This window comes from Notolabrus celidotus, chromosome 11, assembly GCF_009762535.1.
Source record: "Notolabrus celidotus isolate fNotCel1 chromosome 11, fNotCel1.pri, whole genome shotgun sequence".
Lineage (NCBI taxonomy): Eukaryota > Metazoa > Chordata > Actinopteri > Labriformes > Labridae > Notolabrus > Notolabrus celidotus.
The window spans coordinates 3,101,287-3,123,295 of NC_048282.1; positions in this window are offsets into that span (position 1 = coordinate 3,101,287).

The following is a 22,009-nucleotide window of genomic DNA, read 5'->3' on the forward strand; positions in this document are numbered from 1 at the left end:
TGTCATCACATGCTGGTCTTTTGGTTGGACCAAGAAACTTTCAGTTCATTCATCAGTGCTAAAATACCATACACAGCATTTAGACATTACTCACATTATATATATTCTCATTTTGTATTTCTGACGGGGGGTTATAATCCTTAAAAATGTCCGTCCTCCAAGATCCATAATTATATTTAGTTGCTTTATTTTTCGTGCTTTCTGTAAAGCAACTTTAAAGACCCAGAAAAGCGCTATACAAAAACAGACAAACACACTGATTATAAGGTATGATGTTCAAAACATGGTTCACATATTCAATGTTGAGTCTGCAGCTTTCAGATGACTAATAAGCAAAATATAGGTGAGGCAAGAGGCTGGGTAATAAGAGTAGAAGATTAGTAAGAGTATTGACGTAGAAAGACATAACCCTGAAGTCACTATGTAACGTAAATATTTCATTTGTAATGAAGAACTTAGCCATTAACTTAGTTACTTTTAGATCAGTTACTTACATCACATGTTGGTGAGTCTTTATTCTTGTTGAATTATTAAGCCAAATAATAATAATAATAATAATAATATTAATGCCAAATAATCCCTAGTTTGACCCCTCACAAGCTGCTGAAGGAAGAATTCAACATTTCCATTTTTTCACCAATAAGTTTCCAGGTACACAAACTTTAAACAGCCGTCATGGATTTTGCTACATGAGTTGAGATTAAATATTGTAATATGTGTTATTAGAGACCTTGATGAACACATTGGTGAAGACATTTTTGGGTAAGGAATTTACTCCCAGATCGGGTAAGTGCTGCTGGGCCCTCCTTACAGAACAAAGAAAGTTTCAGGCTGGGGTCTCCAGCGACCACATGTTTTTTTTTATAGTGATCTTAAGGTCTGCATCTCCCCGAATATAAAAAAATACTTTTATTAAGGCCTTTTAAAAGTTTCATATCCGTATGAATACGTTTGTTTTTTTATCAAAGGATTTATAAATCAAATGTTTAAACTTCAGCTGGAGTTCAGATTTCAAACCCACGCTGCTGACTGCTGCAGTGACTTTCATCCAGACGTGGTTTTTCTGACTCCCGTAAAGCCTCTTTTCTGGCTGCCAAACAACACAGTTGTATGTTTCTACCCCCGGATACTTTGGTGTTGATCTCCAGATCAGACATGTTTCCTGTTTTTTAGCCGTAGAGCGTCCCTCCATGTCATAAACTCTGTGGGCGATCCAGGCTGAACTGGGAATAATTAGGGGCGTGATATTTAAATGATGATTGTTTTCAGCTGCCACATTTATCAAGACCTGATCATTCGTATGCTGGGATTGGTCAGATACGAATGTTTCATAAGTGTCCTGTCATAAGACCAATTCTGCACTCATATCTGCACCCGTTTTCACGCAAGATTTATAAATGTGGCCCATTATATTCTAAATTACTGCGTTATGAAAAAATTCACCCCCCGTACAGTGTGTACTGATCGAGAAATGAGCTATCCAGACTACACTTGTTTTTTGAACCAGGCTGTAAACATGTTTATTTCTGCTGTAAAGATCAGCTTTTTTGAATTGGTGTGTATGTGGTTTCCAGTACTTCCGGAGCCAGCCTCAAGTGGATCCTAGATGAACAGCAGTTTTTAGCACTTCAGCATTGGACTCATATTTTTAGACCGGAGGTTGCCGCTTGGTCACAAAGTTGAAGCAGGAAATACGTGTCCTTGACACGAAAACAGATCCACATCTACTTTCCATTAGGGTTTTTTTTTGTGGTTGGGGAACGTAATTTCATCCGTTATGTGGGATTCTGTTGTAAGATGTCGTGTCCACTGCACGGATTCCTATGATGGTGACTGATTCCAAACCGGTCTTCAGCTCATGGTTTGTGTTTTCCACTACATCAACTCATGTCTCACTCAGCGGTAAGAAAACACCAAAACATTCTCATAGTGAAAGTTAAAAACACAAACAAACATGAAATGTACACTTTGCAGGAGGCGGGCAGAACGGCAGGACAGGATTTGATTGGTTTCATCATTTGGCTCCTGATGGCAGGGATTGGTTTGTGTTTTCCCAGGTTTACTCCGGCTGTAGATAGCAGCTTTTTTTACCTCTTTTTTAAGAACACATTATGTATTGATTACCATCAGGACATAAAGATCATTTTAACCATTATAACAAAAAGTGGATCTAAATCTGACTACCAACCCCAGCTTTAATTGAAAACTGAAATGCTACATGTGTGATAGTCTGTAATTTCACTTCGTGCCTGTGAGGTTTATTTTGGGAGATGCTGAAGGTAGATTATGTTGCCTCACAGCATCAAGAGTGAGTGTGTCAGTGGAAAAAGTCATTTTCAGTGAATTTCACTTTTGTATTACTTGAATCTGAGTCCCCCTTTAACAAGGAAATATACTACCTAGCTGTTTAAATAAACCTAAAGCACATTTGAACACAAATATATCAACCTCTTCTTGTTAAACCTTCAAAGAAATGTTGAACCATTCACAAAACTTTCCTATTTAAGCCTCATGCTTCTACATAACCTACAAAGCAAGCTACAGTATCATCCATGGGACTGACTGTACACTGCATGAAGTGAATCTCAAGATGTGTATTTTGAATGTCTTTGCATGAAGAAATAATGAGTAAAAATAATACTTATACCCTATATTTCCTGATATTAGATCTGTATTATTGTGCATGACATTTCACGTGTATTTTTCAAAGGCAAACACTCCCAGCCTTGTTTGTTGTTCACACCTGTGGTTTTCTTATCTTTATTTTTAGAAATGTAGATGCATCAACTTAAAGTCCCATCTCTGCAGACACTTCCATTCTACCTCCTTTACACCCCTTTTCTTCTTATTTCCCCCCATTTCTTCTTCTAATGTGCTTAAACAAACACATATGCTGTTCTTGGCTGGAGCACTTGCAGACAGGTGGTTTGAAGTCTCAAAGGGAGTATGATCCAGGGTGCTGTTTGAGTGTGTGTGCTTGCATGCATGTGTGAGTATGTGTGTGTGTGTGTGTGTGTGTGTGTGTGTGTGTGTGTGTGTGTGTGTGTGTGTGTGTGTGTGTGTGTGTGTGTGTGTGTGTGTGGTGTGCACTAAGAGGAGTCAGGTGATGAGAGGTCATTGTTAGATTTTCTGATTTGAGGAATCATCTGCTCCAGGGTTTGTTGTGTGCTCAGTCAGAGCTGAGACACAGCTGCTCACACTCTGTTTCTGCAGTCATGAGTTCTATTTACACAGAGGTTCCTTCACTTTGAATATTTGATTAGTAAGCATGGCTGCTCTGCAAATGCTCCCATTAGTGTTAGTTTTCATTTTGCTGTTTAATGAGTTACATGCATGAGCAAAGCTTGAACTCCATCATATTTACGTTTCACAGAATGTCCAGTTTGTCAGTGAGTGATATATTAATTGCACACATGCTTTATGACAGCATTTACACCCTGTCTGTGGGTGTCAGATCTCAACTGCTAATCCATGACAATAAAGAAATTTACATGAAGGCATGTGGTGTAATGATATAATCTGACTGCAGTGTATGAGGTTCACCTCATGGGGGCGATGTGTATACAGGTTTTTAACCAGCTGACAACTAAACCTTGAACCAAACTAGACACACTGCAAAAAAGGCCTTCCTAAAGGTTTAATTCACTTAATGAACAGTCATTTACAATTCAAAGACTCACAGAGGATTAAACCTACATTAACACTAAATGGTATGTTACATCATTGAAAAATGTAACAATAAACACAGAAGCAATGTCTTGATTGAAAAAAGGAGAGTTGGTCTGAGAGGACAAGCTTTCTGGAATCACTGTTTCAATGATTCTGATCGGCAGCAGGCTTGGTTATTACCTTATAAGTTCTGTATATCCAATAAGATTAAAGGAATACATATCATATAACATTTATCCGTCTCATTTACTTCTATCCAAATTTATGGATATGTCTCAGAATTGTTCTTTTTGTCACGACAAACCAGAATCACTGCAGCACCTGTTTTATAATTGTACATGTTCCACTCCTCTCTGGTCCTGAATGAGACGGGATATTTGATGAGCAAAACTACATATAATGTTATTATTGATTGTAAGGCTGTTATACTGTATTTTAAACATGTTAAAAAAGACATATGATTTATTGTAGATTTAATAATACTATATTTAAATTTTTTATATTCATAAATGTAAACTGAAAAAATGCCTCCCCCTTTTCCCTGTTAACCCTTGAATTGATTGATAGCAATATATATATATATATATATATATATATATGTGTGTATATATGTGTGTATGTATATATTGTATTTATATATTAACAAGAGTTATATGCCCCATTCATGTTTTTGGTTTGTTTTTTCTCTTGTCTCTTTTATTTATTTGGGTATATGGATTGTTTGAGCACATTCTGTAGTTTTTGTCATTGTATTATTTAAAATGTTCAATAAAAAAGAGGCCATCAGTAAAGGTTAGACAGCTACTTTCCATCAGCTGTGTAATGAGACAGATTGTTATTTTCTATGTGATCAGATGGTTTTTTAAGGCAGATCAAAATATTTGGCTTAAGATCATAAAAATATAAAATTGTAGAATCACACAGACACAATCTGTTTTTTTAATTGACCATGGCTTATAATATTTAACGATGTTTTAGTGAATACTTTGCTGTGGGGAGTCAAGAAAAGCCAAAGACGAGCAGATTCGTCCACGCCCTCCTTTGGTTCAAGCATTAAAGACTTCCTAAGAAAGTAGGTGAATCAGAGCATCTGTACTTTGGATCCTCGGCTTATTTTGTTGTGCTTGGCTTTCAAATCTGACTGCCTGATACCAACATCTGTCCCTTCATTCAAATAAAGCCTCAGGTTTTGGGGTTGTTTTTCTCTGTTTGTTATTTTGTCAGCACTAATTAATAAGCACTAAAGCACAGCTGTCTTTAAAGAGCACACGTCACTCTTTAGTACCGTGTTGTAATTCATATTTCATACACTTGCAGTATACTTTTACTTTTTTATTACAAGTCTATAACAGCCCCATAATGAGGCTCCGCCGTCATCACGCCTTTGTACTTTCATGCTGATCCCACAACAGTGGAACATTTGTGTCCCAGTGTGTGATTTCACATCACCTCATGATGTTGCAGAGGCATGAGAGCTTAACACATAGCAGCTTTGTTCCACCATCACGTGCTGGGACATTCATACTGAGGGTGAGACTTTATAGGAGTGTTAATATTGGACCTTGAGGTGGAAATATGAAAGAGGCAAAAGTTACAGCACTGTTACCTATGAGCTAAAGCAGCACATCCTTTTAAGACAGTATTGGATACTGAACAAAGTGAATGAATTGTAACATCGTGTCAAAGGTTTAGAGCTTGAAACTGTGGCAAACATGAGATTCATTATTGGACTTGTTAAACTATAATTAAAGTTGCAGTGCAGTAATTAGCCGCATTTATCAGAACAGACTCAGTGCAAAATAAATATAATATTCCTATGCATGTTTAAATGAGTGTATGATCACCTGAATTTAAATATAATTTAGTTTTGGTTAACTTGATATTAGTCTTTTTTAACATTTACATAAGGAGCGTGTCTCACGGAGACCACCATCATGTACCGCCGTGCTTCTACAGAAGCCCAGAAGGACAAACTAGTAACATGCATTTCTGTATTTAGTGAGTGGTAGCCAAGCGGCAAGCTCCAGTCTTAAGATACGAGTCCAATGCGGAAGTGCTAAAAACTGCAGTTCATCCAGGATCTGCTTGAAGCTGGCTCCAGAAGTACCAGAAACCACATACACACCAATTCAAAGAAGCCGATCTTTACAGCAGAAAAAAACATGTTTACAGCCTGGTACAAAAGACAAGTGTAGTCTGGATGGCTCATTTCTCTATCAGCACACACTGTACGAGGGTGAATTCTTTTTTTAACGCTGCAATTTCGAAGATATTGAGATTACGAGTCTTCCATCACGAGAGGCACAGATGACTTGAGGCTCAAAGCACGCCTCGTTACTTCACACTTGCTTGACAGCAGTTAGGTAGGCTGTTTTCGAAACCGCCTACTATACTAGCAATACGTACTGATTTGGCCTAAATTCAGTATGTAGTAAGTAGTATGTGAACAAGAGCAAATTCTGCATTATGCCAAAACTCCCTGGATGTCTACTGTATCACAGTTATCACCTGCCACACCTGCTCAGCCTCTCAGCCCAGTACATTTCCACTCCTCTTCAGTTTCTCTTTGTTTACCTGAACCACACTCTCCTCATTAAGCCAACACAAATCACCTGTTTCTCATTACCTGCTGCCAGTATATAAGTCCCGGTTTCAGCTCACTCAGTGCCAAATTGTTCTCTCTGCAATGCAAGACTCTCCAGCACTTTTCCTCGGACTGATCTCCCGGTTTCGACCCTGTCTGTCCCCGACCTTCCTTCCTCGTTTCTGCCCTGGTTACTACCTCAGCCTTCTGTCCCCGACCGAGAGATTTGCCTGCTCCTCGTCTGTTTCCAGCCTGATCCTCCACACAGCGACTCGGCGCGCCTTCGCCACCTCGCCGCCTGAGAAGCTGAACAGCATTCCTGCTGAGGAGATCCAGCATCTCAACAGATGATTGTGTGACCTGGTTAGTCAAGACTGTTACCTGCTGTTTCCTCCGGGCTCCAGTGTGCTGCTTTTGGGTTCACCCTCACACCCGTTACATACTGATTCGGGAAAATTTCACGGTATGCATTGGACCAGTCTGCCTCACGTACTGTTTCCCACAATGCACAGGGCTAACGTTCTGCTTTTTCTTTTTTCTTCTTTTTTGACGGGATTAAATCCGTTTTCAAATTCCATATAAACCACTTCTTAACTTTTTAAATCATAAGTGATGCTAAAGAAGCAGTTTCTCTATCAGCTTCGCCGTTGTTTACTTCTGCTTTCTGAAACCGGAAATCCAGTGACGTCTGACCCAGCATCCTGCAGACCAGATCCAACAGAACAGTCATACTGCATACTAAATTCAAACACAATATGTAGTAGGCAATACCTACTGCCTACTACATTAGTAAGTAGTATGGACCCGCCGACAATTGGCCTCAAAACAGCGCTTCAGAAATAGATGGTTGACGTCAGGAATACTACGTCCATATTTTATACAGTCTATGGTGATCGCACAAAATACACAGGTTTGAAGACGAAGAAGAGGAGGAGTGGTTGTGCGCAAGTAATTTGTATTGATAGATCCTTATTGTCTGTGAAAACTTGACCAATCATACTTACTTGTGCACCACAGGAGCTTCTTGTCCTTGAAGGCCACCGTCCCCTCACAGACGGAGGGGTGAGTAAGGGAGCATTTTAATCTAGAATCTGACCGCTAGATACTGCAAAGTATTCTACACACTGTATCTCTAATAGAAAAGAGGGGAGCTCTTCAAGACAAGAAGACATTTTCTTTGGCATGCACACAATACAAACACTGAAGAGGCACCCACAACTCAGGCTTGGCACCCAGTTGTAACCTCAGGAAGAATGCCAAGCTCTTTAATTTAGCACTTCTGAGAGGGTTCCCTCATCTTTTACTCAAGTTTCTGTGGAGCTGTTCTGCCCGCCTACTTCCACACCCAGTGTGAAAATAGTAACTCTGTTTTCATTGTTTATCAGTTTACATGGAAATATTTTTGCATGTACAAAAAAGCAAATACATTTCAGTCTGTGCAGAAGGCACACATGCCAGATATGAACACACCTTCAGTCTAAGCTCAAGATAATTGCACTCAATCTTTTTTTTTTTTTGCAGTGCAGGCAGGGCAGGTCCAGGAGGCTTTATCCTTTTCATCTCCCTCACCACCAATCAGAAAGTCCCCTTTACAAGACCCCCGCTCGCTTGTCAATCAGTCCCCTCAGGCGATAGGTTGGGGAGAGAGACAAAAGAGGGAGAGGGAGAGAGGATAAAACAGGAGGGGGGGGTCGATGTGAAAGTGGTTGGAAAACACAGGGAGAGGATGTTTGAGAGAGCGGAGCATGTAGAGTAATCGCTGAGTGGATCCACTGTCTTGAAGAGAGATGAATGAATGGGGTCAGGGACGCCCATGAGAATAAAAGAGAGGGAGAAAGAGAGAAAGAGAGAGAGAGGAGGCTTAATAAGAGTGAGAGAAAAGGAGATAACATAATGTAGGATGGAGAACATAGTAGACTGAGGGTGACAGCAGTGAAAATGAAGAAGAGTTAGTAGGCGAGATCCAAAATGTGAGCAGGAGCCGGTTTAATTCACTGAATGTATTTAAGGTTTCTACAAAGCTCGAGTTAAAGCTTCAGCTCGTTATCAGGAGAAGCATCAGAGAGGAACGGGTCAAAGATGATCACTTATTATACATCTAGAACCAACAGGTTATGCTACCTTTTGATGATACGATACGATATGATACGCTACGATGTGATATGATACGATGTGATATGATATGATGTGATACGATACAATGTGATATGATACGATATGATACGCTACGATGTGATACGCTACGATGTGATACGCTACGATGTGATACGATACGATGTGATACAATATGATGGGATATGATACGATGTGATACACTACGGTGTGATACGATACGATGTGATACGCTACGATGTGATACGATATGATACGCTACGATGTGATACGCTACGATGTGATACGCTACGATGTGATACGCTACGATGTGATACGCTACGATGTGATACGCTACGATGTGATACGATACGATGTGATACAATATGATGGGATATGATACGATGTGATAAGCTACAATTTGATACGATACAATGTGATAGGATACGATATTATACGCTACGATGTGATACGATATGATACAATATGATGTGATATGATACGATGTGATACCATACGATGTGATACGATACGATGTGATACGATACGATGTGATACGATACGATGTGATGTGATACGATACGATGTGATACGATACGATGTGATACGATACGATGTGATACGATACGATGTGATACGATACGATGTGATACGATACGATGTGATACAATCTGATGGGATACGACACGATTTGATACGATACGATGTGATGTGATATGATACAATATGATGTGATAGGATGTGATATGATATTATGTGATATGATACAATCTGATGGGATACGACACGATTTGATACGATACGATGTGATACGATACTATGCGATACGACACGATTTGATACGATACAATGTGATGTGATACGATACGATGTGATACGCTACGATGTGATACGCTACGATATGATACGCTACGATGTGATACGCTACGATGTGATACGCTACGATGTGATACGCTACGATGTGGTACGCTACGATGTGGTACGATAGGATGTGATATGATACGGTGTGATACGATACGATGTGATACGATACGATGTGATACGATACGATGTGATACGATACGATGTGATACGATACGATGTGATACGATACGATGTGATACGATACGATGTGATACCATATGATGTGGTGTGATACGATAAGATATGATACAATCTGATGGGATACGACACGATTTGATACGATACGATGTGATACGATACGATGCGATACGATACGATGCGATACGATACGATGTGATGTGATACGATACGATGTGATGTGATACGATACGATGTGATACGATACGATGTGATACGATACGATGCGATACGATACGATGTGATGTGATACGATACGATGTGATACGATACGATGTGATACGATACGATGTGATACGATACGATGCGATACGATACGATGTGATACGATACGATGTGATGTGATACGATACGATACGATGTGATACGATACGATGTGATACGATACGATGTGATACGATACGATGCGATACGATACGATGTGATGTGATACGATACGATGTGATGTGATATGATGTGATACGATACAATATGATGTGATATGATATGATGTGATATGATATGATGTGATATGATATGATGTGATAGGATATGATGTGATATGATACAATATGATGTGATATGATATGATATGATACAATATGATGTGATAGGATATGATGTGATATGATATGATGTGATATGATACAATATGATGGGATATGATACGAAACATTCTGAATTTAGTGTCCTTCTTTGGATCCATGAACAGGAAACTGGGGGCGGCAGTAGCTCAGTCCATAGGGACTTGGCTTTGGAACCGAAGGGTCGCTGGTTGGAGTCCCAGTATGGACAAAGTTTGGCAAGTGGACTGTTGTCTGGAGAGGTGCTGGTTCACTTGCCTGGGCACTGCCAAGGTGCCCTTGAGCAAGGCACCGAATCCCCAACTGCTCGGGGTGCGCTGGTTGATGGCAGCATGTTCACTGCATGTGTGTGCATGATTGTATGTATATACCAAAAACTGTGTGTGTAGCATGTCCAAAAAATAGCACTAGTGAAAAAAATTAATTTCCCCCCTGGGGATTAATAAAGTACCTTTCTTCTTTCTTCTCCTTCTTAAATGGCAAAGCGCCCGTACAAGGCACCTGCAGCAGGTAGGTAGGCCTGAGGCTGTGTGAGTAAATATTTAAATAAAAAGATAGAGCTGAAGTGTGAACCCTTGCTTGCGCTATAAAACGGAGAGGCACAGATGAATGCTGGTAGTGTTTACTGGGTGATTCCACACATTGATTGGCAGAGATGGAAAGTTTGGCATATTTATGAGCGTCCTTTTGTGATTGTGTGTGTGTGTGTGTGTGTGGGTCAGTGACGGTGTTTCTCTGTCACAACACTTAAAGGGAAGTCCCTAAGAGATTCTAGATGTAAATTAAGTTATTGTTAATAATAGCCAGGCTATTATTTAATATAAACTGATGAATGGGGATTGCATGGAATGGTGCACATTAATGAAGCAGCTGTGTTGTAGTTGTGCAAGTGTTTTCAAATAAAGCATTAAAGTGCTTTAGTGATGTTCTGAGCCTGTTGAGAAGTTAAAGGAAATGTTGAGTTGAAAGCTTCTTTCAGTGTTTGTTTGGACAGCACACACTGCTTCTGTGTAGCAGGCCTATACCTAGTGTTGCTAGCAGCTGATCAGAATGGTGTCCTCTTGTGTAAACCAACATGTTGTGTTACTGCAGTATTTTACTTGGTTTTTGCACAGCTTGTACACTTCATGACTCACATCCAACTCCCGACTGCCTGGACAAAACCCCTAAATGCTCCCATGTCTTTGATTTCAGTTCTTCTAGCAGTGGACAGAGTTCCTCTTTGATTTGAGATGTGCGCTGCATCATGTGGCTTCTAATGCTACCTAATGGCTTTACTTTACACTGCACCACAAGGGCTGTGTCTTTCAACCCTGCTATCTCAGCATTTGCAACCATATCAGTTTAATAACATGTGCATCAATAAATGTGTTAGCAAGGAGTATGTGACCATATAGTGCACTATATGATTTTGAGCACAGCCCTACTCAGACAAGTGTTTCCATGAAGAGAATTATGTGCTCATCATCATCAGTTTATTCATATGCAGAAAGAGATAGGTAAGAGTGTCTTTTAAACAAAGCTGCTTGTGACGTGTATTTCTTGTGATGTTTGTTTGTGAACCACAGACACTCTGATAGCACGCCAAACACGAGATCAAGGAAAACATGGCCGCACAGTGCAGAAGCTGTGAAGCATTCTAGCCGTCAACAGGCATCAGGTTTATCTACACTTGCTGTGCAGAGAAATGCAGCTCAGTATGAGGCTGTATACATCTAGACCTCTGACACATGATTGTCAACAGATTTAACACACTTCTCAAGATCACATGTTGTTTATATCTTTGAAGCAGGAAAGCTCAGACACTGTGTTCTGAGATATTTTCATTCCCAACAGGTCAAAGAGTTCCTCATTGACTCAGCAGGAAGGCTCAGAATGAGGAAGATCAGGAGGAGGGTTTGTTACACAAGTCTTACTGCTGGAAACGAGAGATATTTTTCACAGTCGATACCATTCTGAGCGTACAGGACCTGAGCGTTCAAGAGTCTCGATCACTCTTTTGTAAATGTATATTGGTCTATGATTGTCAGGTTTGAGCTGAAGCGTATGGCTTCATCACAGACAGTGGTGAATTTCAAATGGATTAACAGGAAGGATTAGACTGAAGGGGAGCTGTAGATATGAGCTGCTGCTGTGGAATCATCCCTCTGCAGCACAGACTTAGCATCATGCTGCATTCAACATGTGGAGCTTTGCATGAACCATGCCCCTTCAATTAATTTCCAAAACATTTGCAAATGCATGTGTCAAGTGAAGCATCGGGTTGAGTGGCAGGCATGAGATTGGCGGCAGTTCATGACAAAGATGGAGGAGGGTAGGTCGGATAGGAAGGCAGGGCCCGTGTTATACAATAATTGAATAAATTGAGTATTGAATTAAATTAAATCGTATAAATTAGGATTCTGGGTATACCTAATTGCTATGAACTGTGGTTGCTTGCCCAAGGCTATGTCGTGGTCCAGATGGGGGCTGGGCGAAGGAGAGGCTGGGGCGCTGATGCTCTGCCCTAGGGAGAAATTATCCTGCTTTTTTTTGTTCCTCTGTAGTCATCAGAAGGAAGAAGAACATATTCATTATGAAGTGTAATAAGGGTAAAAAAAATCCTGAAACACACACACACACACACACACACACACACACACACACACACACACACACACACACACACACTTGTCTTTTTAATTTGCTGTATTAAAATGGACAAGCTATGGTTAGAAAATACGACCTCTGAGGCTACAACATTGGTTTATCAATTAACTCTTGAATTATATTAATTTATTATTCTTACACAAATAGTTGTATTACAGCGATAACATTTTAAACATTCAACTGTTTGCTGAATTTCAGTAGTTAACTGCAATATATTACATTTTTAACTGCACATTTTAATTCCTTTATTTTACAATGCAAAAACGTTTTGAAATCCATTAAAATACTGTAATACACTTAAGGTCAACCTAAAGACGTCCCTCAGATCAGACTCTTCCACGAGTCTTCCTGCAGTCACTTGCAGTTGCCCACTGACATCAGTCTGACCAGCTGCACCTGTCTGCTCATCTTGTAGGTTGCAGCTCAAACTTGATGAACTTGAAGTGATGTTTAAATTCCATTTAACACAAAGTGCTTCTAACTCGTCAACTGAGCCATCTGGAGGTTTTTGGGGTGAAACATGCTAAAAGCACAGTGGTGTCATTATTTTCCATCATGGCAGCAGGAGGAAGTTGGAAGATGCTTCCTTGTGCTGTAAGGGACAAAATTGCACAACATTAAAAAAAAGTTATAGTTAAATTTGGACCTTTTAAAAGCATTGGGAAAGCCCTGTATTTTTTAAGTTACTTTTGAGGCCTTTATGCTTTTATTCAGTGAAGATGGGACAGGGGACAGAAGAGAAAACTTGGGGGCGAGATTGGGGAATGACATGGGGAAAAGGGCTGTGGGTTGTAATCAAGCCTTAAAATATGAGTCCAATGCGGAAGTGCTAAAAACTGCAGTTCATCCAGGATCCACTTGAGGCTGGCTCCGGAAGTACCGGAAACCACATACACACCAATTCAAAGAAGACGATCTTTACAGCAGAAATAAACATGTTTACAGCCTGATTCAAAAGACGAGTGGAGTCTGGATAGCTCATTTCTCGATTGGCATACATTGTACGGGGGGTTAATTTTTTCATAACGTGGCAATTTCAAAGCTATTGAGATTACGAGTCTTCCAATAAGAGGCATAGCTGACTTGATTGACAGGCGGGAACACTGTAGCTGTTGGCTAGGAGGCTCAAAGTCCGCCTCTTTACATCATAATCGCTCGACAGCAACAATATGGCTGCCACTGCCGACTGGCCTCAAAACAGCTCTTCAGAAACAGATGGGTGACGTCATGGATACTACGTCCATATTTTATACAGTCCGTGGTTATAATCAAACTAGTGGCGCCGGCTTTCAGGACTGTAGCCTCTGCGCACAATATAGCCACTAGATCAAACCAGCGCCCCTAACAGCCCTACTTTTTGTTACGCTTATAGCAGGGTTCCTAACTGGACCCAAAAGCAGACCCAAAGACAATGAAGGAGGGGGAAAACAAAATGTATTCTCCACCAAAATAAACTGGATCTGCCACGGGCTGAGGCTGGTGGAAGGTAGAGGCTGGGCAGAGAGGCACTGGAGCTCCGAGTCTGGAGGCACTGGAAGGTGGTAACAAAAAAAAATGGTAAGTCACACTGGACTGCAAGAACACTTTCAAAAATCTCTGACAAAACTAGGCCACTCCTTGGGGCCAACTGTACCACATGAAAGGCAGAAACCCACTGGCAGTGAGGAGGAGAAGAGCCAGGATCTAAATGCTGCAGCAGGTGATTCATTAATGAGAACCAGTTGTGCCTGTTGGGAGCTCCAGCACCTGGAAGCCAAGACCGGCATCTGAAGGAAAAAACACAGGAAAAAGAAGAATGATATATATTAAACATAATTGACATCACTTAATGAGATGTCAGATCAAAACTCTAGTACTGTCATAGAGATGAGGGGCTTTTTGGACACATGGACTAATACCTGTTTGGATGACCCTTCAGGGTTCCCTTGGATTTCTGACTTGTGTTGCACTGAACGTTTCCTGAAACGTATTATACAACACTCCAGAGTAATCCTTTCAGTGACAGTGAACGAGTGATTATTGTGCTCTTATGCAAGCCTGCTTTGTGTTTTTTTCCTATTTACGCTTCAATGTATCTTATTTCTACAACTTGCCCAAGGCTGCTTGAGGGGAAAGGACTACAAGGGATTTGTGTGTGCGTATGTGTGTTATCATGTTAGTGTGCGTGTGTGTGTTATGGGGCATCAGTTAACTGGGTCCTTCCCTCCCACAGCGGAGATGGTCAGATTTAATCTGATAAACTCTCGATGCAACAGCTGTCACCCAGACCCTGCCTGTCTATGACCCAATCTCCCTGCATGCCCTCGCCTTCTCTCTCTCTCTCTCTCTCTCTCTCTCTCTCTCTCTCTCTCTCTCTCTCTCTCTCTCTCTCTCACTCTCTCTCCACTTAATGCCTCTCTTTCTATTTCTCTATCTGGGCCTCTTTCACTATGATGATGTGTGCATGCAAGCGTACTTAGGAGGAAGCACACAAGCATACCCTTAATTGTGCATACTACATAACACACACACACACACACACACACACACACACACTAAACACACTCCATTATCCATCCATGCCTAATAAGGCATGTAGACTCTGGTTTGATAAAGTCCTGTTTTTAAAGAAACAAACACCCTGACTTGTTGTGTTTGTTGGATGTTAAGCAGATGCCCTGGTATTGACTGAGTGACTGTGAGTGGGCAGCGGGGGCTTGTGGCTTATAAAACAACGTTTAGTGTCGTGGAGATTGAACCTTTGACCTTTTGATTAGTGTTACTGGGTCGACCTGCCTCCCCCTTCACCCATTAAGCTTTACTTATCCCTGCTGTAGGATAATACTAGAGTTAAGTCATGTATCACTGTTTTAAGATTAGCGAGGAGGTTTTGTTCTGTTGTTAACATAAAAACCAGAAGGTCATAGAGTCAGCGTCATTAGGAGCCTTGTATACAGAAACCCGGCAAGATTGTTCCTATTGGCTCATTTATGCTCCATGTCCAACATGCATACCCATGGAACCTCATGCAAGTACTAAGCATTCATGTTGTTTGTTTTTCTATTTCTGAGTGTTTTTAGCATAACATAAGGATACAAGACCAACGTTGCAGTACCACTGCAAATGGTGGGGGCAGTGTTGCACAATAGCGAGACAGTTCAAGCAAGACCAGTAAAAAAACAACTTAAAAGAATATTTTGGAAAATGTTGGAGCTTGGAGTATTTTCCTTTTCACCAATCAATCAATCAATCAATCAATCAATCAATCAATCCATCCATCCATCCATCCATCCATCCATCCATCCATCCATCCATCCATCCATCCATCCATCCATCCATCCATCCATCCATCCATCCATCCATCCATCCATCAATCAATCAGACTTTATTCATAAAGCACTTTTCATACAATGACACTGTAACACAAAGTGACATAAAAACAACTTAAAATAGAATCCATTGAAAAAAAGAAAGGTATATATGAAAATAAAAATAAAAAGAACCCCCATCCTGATTCCAACCCCAGGCCAGACCCCAAACCCACCCCACAATCCTAAGGTTAAGAACACAACATATGCAACAAAAATAATAACAATAAAAATCAAATAAAAAAATGAAAAAGAAAAAAGAAATCGCTGAACGAACTGAGGAAACACTCATGATATATTTATGAGGAAACAATGGAAGTAATATAAGATGTTAAAACTCAACACAGGAAATTAAACTCACCAAAATTAAACACATTTCTAAGATAATAAAACACTAAAATATTAAACCATCAAAAGAAAATAAGATGCTATACTTGAAATAAATAAATAAAATACAATAAAATAAAAAGTGACTAAAATTTGAACTAGATAATAATTTAGCCATGGACTGCATTATTACCAATGTGACCATTGCTTTAGCATAATTTGTATTTATTTATTTATTTGTATTCTATCTTAATTCTTATTACTTATTAATCTCGTATTTATTTGATTTAATATAATTAATTTATTTTATATACAATTTTTTTTTTTAACTATTTCATATCACATTCCTCTATCTTGTTCTATTGCTGTTGTTTTCTGTCTCTGTTGTTTTGTGAAGCACTTTGGGCTGCATGCTTGAATGTATGAAAGGTGCTATATAACTTAAGATGAGTTGAGCTGGAAAGCAGTGAAGTAGAGGTCCGTGCAAGACTGGTTTGTTCAAGCACCCTTTGGAGGATGCATCGTTTAACCTCCATCCCAATGAAAAATTTGTTTAAAACAAATGTAGCCATGTATTTTCACAAGTTGAGAAAGTGTAAATGAGTTCTTACCTGTAACTTTTTTAATACTTTCTTTTTATAATTTTCTTTTTATTATTTTTGTCTCTTTTTTAACAACCAAACATACAAACATATGGGACCAATAGGATGACATAACATTCTGTAAATAGAACATAAAATGAACATGAAACAAAGACAGTGGGAGCGCAGCGAAACAGAGAAACATATCACACGACTTCTTTATGCATTCAGTATCTACACAAGTATCCAAATAAACTTTGTGGGTATGTAGATGCTAAATATATACTCTAAACAATATATTGACAATATTAGGTAATACATCACTCTGTACTAAACAAACCAGCATACCTCATACAACACTTGACACCTAAAGAAATATAACAAGTTAAGGGTGTAACTCTAGCATTTCATATCTTGGTAAAATGCCCCCATGTTTTTACAGAGACCTCTTCCCTATCTATCCATTTATAACTTAGTCTTTCATAGGAGGAGATTTTAGACATTTCGTTAGACAATTCCTTTACTGAAACTTCTCCTGTGGTTTTCCAGTGCCTCAGCACTATCCTGCAGCCAGTGAGGAGTCCTATCCTGCACCATGAGATCTGGTGGGCATTCAGCCCATATCCCCTCGGTATTATGCCCAATAAGCAGAGCATAGGGCCCGGTACCAATGCAGAGGACGTGACTTTGCTAAGCAATGTTGGACCATAGGAGATCTATCTTAGGGCTTATAGTTCAACATGTGTAAGAGAGTGCCACAGGTCGCATCGCATCTCCAACATAGGTCAGAGCTTCTAAGTCCCAATCTTGCCATGTTACTTGGTGTCCAATAAATCCTATTTATTATTTTGTAATTAATCAAACGTGTCTGAATTTCCCTTGAGACCTTGAACCATGTAACAATAATTTCCCTCCATGTTTCCTCCAGTATCTCCTCTCCTATGTCCCTCTCCCAGCATCTCTCGAGGCCTTCATAATTAGGTTGCTGTTTTATCCTTTAAGCTAGGGTTGGTAGTCACGGAAAACTAGCATGAATTTGAATGTAGCATTTCCTCAAGACTCCATCTAACCCAAATCAGACTACCAACCCCAGCTTTAAAAGGTTGTAAAATATTGACGTTTTCTTTTTGAAGTGACAATCCTGTTGGAGCACGTCCTGAATCTCAGTTTTGTGTATAAGTTGCATTTGCTTAAGGCTTGCTAAAATACAGCTGCGTAGTTGTAAATACTTCCAGAAGTCCTTATTTGGGAGGGTGAACTTCTCCCTTAGTTGTTCAAAAGACATGAGCTGATCTCCCTCAAATAAATCGCCAATGTAAACAATTCCAAGTCTCATCCAATCTACCAAGTAAAATGTTTTTTTCCCCCAATTTTAAGTGCTGTGTTATGCCACAATGAAATTTTATGTGTAAAAGTGTGATTTAAGCCCATCATTTTATGTGAGGCTGTCTATGTTTCTTGAGAGAAGGTGAGGACTGGATTATCATCAGGGATGATACTGACAATCTGAGTAAGGAAAGCCTCAACAGGGTGAGCTTGTGTAAGGTCTTTCTCTATATTCACCCACATTGGAGTTTGCGTAGCTTTCATATACAGTTTTGCTGGCTGTTTAAGACAGAAAGCATAATGATACCAGGCTATACGGGGGAGGCCCAGGCCACCATCCTTCACCTGTAACTTTTAAGGCTTTCACAACTATTTGGGACAGTTTTCTTTTTGTATGTTCACACTGCATTAAAGGTGACATATCATGCTCTTTTCATCAATATATATTGGTCTCAGAGGTCCCCAAAACATGTCTTTAAAGTTTATGCTCAAAAAAACACTTTGAAATCAGATTTTGGTCTGCTTGAAAAGCCCTCTTCTTCAGTCCTCATCAGAACACTCTGTTTTCTCTCTGACCACGCCCCCTCAGGAAGTGGATGTGACCTCGGCTCTCCAGCACGTTGATCTAATGTTTACATGTTGGTTGAATATACACGGCTGCTCAGAGACCCGCGTTACTTCAACCCTCTGAATCTGATCCAGAATCTGATCCTGACGGAGAGGCGCCTGCAGCAGGACCTTTCTGAACCATTGGTCACAGATTTAGTGTTTCTTGTTGTTTTATTTGTCAGTATGTTGAGGCGTGTCTTGGTACACAGCTACAGCTACGACATGTAGCTATGTGGCTATGCTAACTAGCGCTAGCACTTATCCATGATAAATAAAAATCATCCACTAGATCTTCAAATCTGCAGACGTGGGGAGTAAAACCGACCTTTGTGTTTATTAAGACAGCCTACAACTAGCATGCCTCCCTCCTAAGCTCCTTGTTAGCACACATTTGTGCAGGTAATGAAAAACGGAGGAGGGGTTGAGTTGTATTTTATACAGTCTATGGGCTGAACAAGCTCCGAGCTCTGACTCCGTGACAGACCGGATATTGTTGTGATGTAACAAAAACACGGAAGTCTGAAACGGCTGGTTTCACACACATTTACAGAAAGGTGGAGAAATCAAAACAGGGGCAGAATGTTTTTTTTTCATTCTCGGAGGGTTTGTAGACATGCCAGGGAAACATATTTCAGGTAGAGAACCATTAAAAAGTCCATTTTGCATGATATGTCATGTTTAAAAGTAAAGTGAGCCGAAGCACACACCAGCAGGACTGACCTTACATCCTTACATCACAGCCTCCTTTTCCCATTGAGTAGGGAAACCAATGCCATGCGTATCAGTCACATTTTGTGTTGTGGGAACATTGCATATAGACGCATCTCTGCATCTGACTTCAGCCAGTTGACTTACCAAGTCAAGACTCAGAATGAGCCGTGGGTTGACAATTGTGGTGGAAAACACTGCGATAACTGCTGTTCTGTAATCATTCTACAGCTGCTATGGAAATGTATTGACCCGACTTAGAGGATTGTGTAAGGACGTGATAGAAAACTGTCGCTGTACGGTCTGACAAGACCGCAGACAGATGTTTCCTTAGTTGATTCTTAGTTGCTAAAGGCAAGTTCCCTGTTTTTCTTGTATATCCTGTTCTTATACTTTCCCCTACGACAAGCTTCCTGTTTTACTCACACAGCGAATGACCTCTGTTTTTTAACTAGAGACTTTGCCTTTTAAATGAAACTCATCATGAAGCACTCCAAAGATCTGTATTTAGAACACTGGAGGAACCAAACAAAGACCCAAAGTAGAATGAGTTGTTATTTGACCCTAAACCGTGATTATAAATGATTTGAATATCTGTACAGTGTCAGAGATACAAAACAAAGATGTATCCTGACCAAATACAGGCTGAGTGACCACCAGCTGGCTATAGAGACAGGGAGACACAGGCAGACATGGCTGCCCAGAGAGGAGCGTCTATGTGCTCACTGCTCTACAGGGGACATAGAGACAGAGATGCACTTCCTCCTCCACTGCAGCAAGTTCTCTTTACTAAGAGATGCCCACTACAGGGACATTACTAACATGGTACCAAACTTCCCAACATTAACCCCAGAAGAGAAACTGTCAGTTCTCCTTGGGAGAGGGTCAGCAGCTCCTCTGGCTGCTAAATATGTGTCTGCCTGTCACAGCCTGAGGGACGCACCATCCCATGGTGTTTGACTTTGGGTGGAGGTTTTGTGAGCGTGCCGCATCGGGTGAGGACATTGAGATATGCTGTATAGGTGACACCATCGTTCATTAATGCATATAAAATATGTAATATATGGTTGATATGTATGTGATGAATATAATATGTAATGAATATGGTGTGTGATTAATGTATATATGGTGAGTGTAGTGTGTTGTGAATATATATAATGTACTGTATGAATTTATGTGCTTTGGCAATAATATCTTGTTGTTCATGCCAATAAAGCAAATTTGAATTTGAATTTGACTTTGCCTTTTATGGAAGTGTTTTTCAACATGTAACCATCCCCATGGCCATGCTTTATATATCTGTTTATGCTGATTTCGGGGCAGATTCAGGGGACAGCGATCGAGAGATCACTCGCTGCCGTTATTTCTTCCTCTTTGCAAAGAGCGCTGGTAATAAAGACCAGACAGAAGACAACCATTTGTTTCTCCATCTCTTTATTGATCACGCAGATACAGTGACAAGAATTTTCCACAACACTGTGACAAACGCCTCATCCACATTTGGGCATGTTTACACATTTGTGAAATGTTGGACACAACATACTAAAATACAGAAGTTTACAAAGTGGTGGGTCAGTGCTTGAACGACGGGGCTTTCATCACTGTGCCGAGCAGAGTCTATGAGGAGCTAAACTACATTACTGATAAGAAAAAGTCTGACATACGTATAGTTTGATTTTGTTAACGAGGCGATGACGTCTGTCACTGCAGGTACATTCAGGGACCGTCGTAAATCTGCAATTTTTCTGTGAGTCAAGAGAATCAAAATACAGTCACAGTGGTCACATCAAGAATGTTTTCTTTTGACTGTTTAGCAGGGACAGGCTGAATTATTTAACTTAAGATATTACACAAGTAAAAGTGTTAAAGGAGTGACATGTTGACGATTTTAACACTTGGTATAACCCTGATACTGATGTCTGATCGACTACATGAATTATTTAAAGAGTGAAGATGTTTCGGCAAAAATCAAAGACTGAAATGTTTTGAGTTTTCGTCGACTAAAACTAGACTCAAACTAACAGGCATTTTTGTCTAAAGACTAAGACTAAATCTAAAATAGCTGAAAAATTAACACTGTATCAGATGGAATTGAAATTGCGAAGTACCTGACCTACATATAAATATATAAAGAGAGAGGGACTGAGTGAGAGAGAGAGCTGTTAGATATTTTATTTCATGTAAAATAAGTCTACATTTTTATCGTTAGCAACATATTCTTTAACATGATCACATAAAGAGATTTACAAAGTGTCTACATTATATTTTTTTGTTTTTGCCAATGCATCTTTTTTATTTTTTTTTTATTTTGTTTTTGCAGGATTATTCCAGTACAACCAATACAGTGTAATAGTTAACAGTCTTTTTCTGTTTTTAAACACACACACACACACACACACACACACAAACAACCGTCCTCCCACCACCCCACTCCCTCAAATCCCAGCTCAAATTAACAAAACAGAATGTAAAATA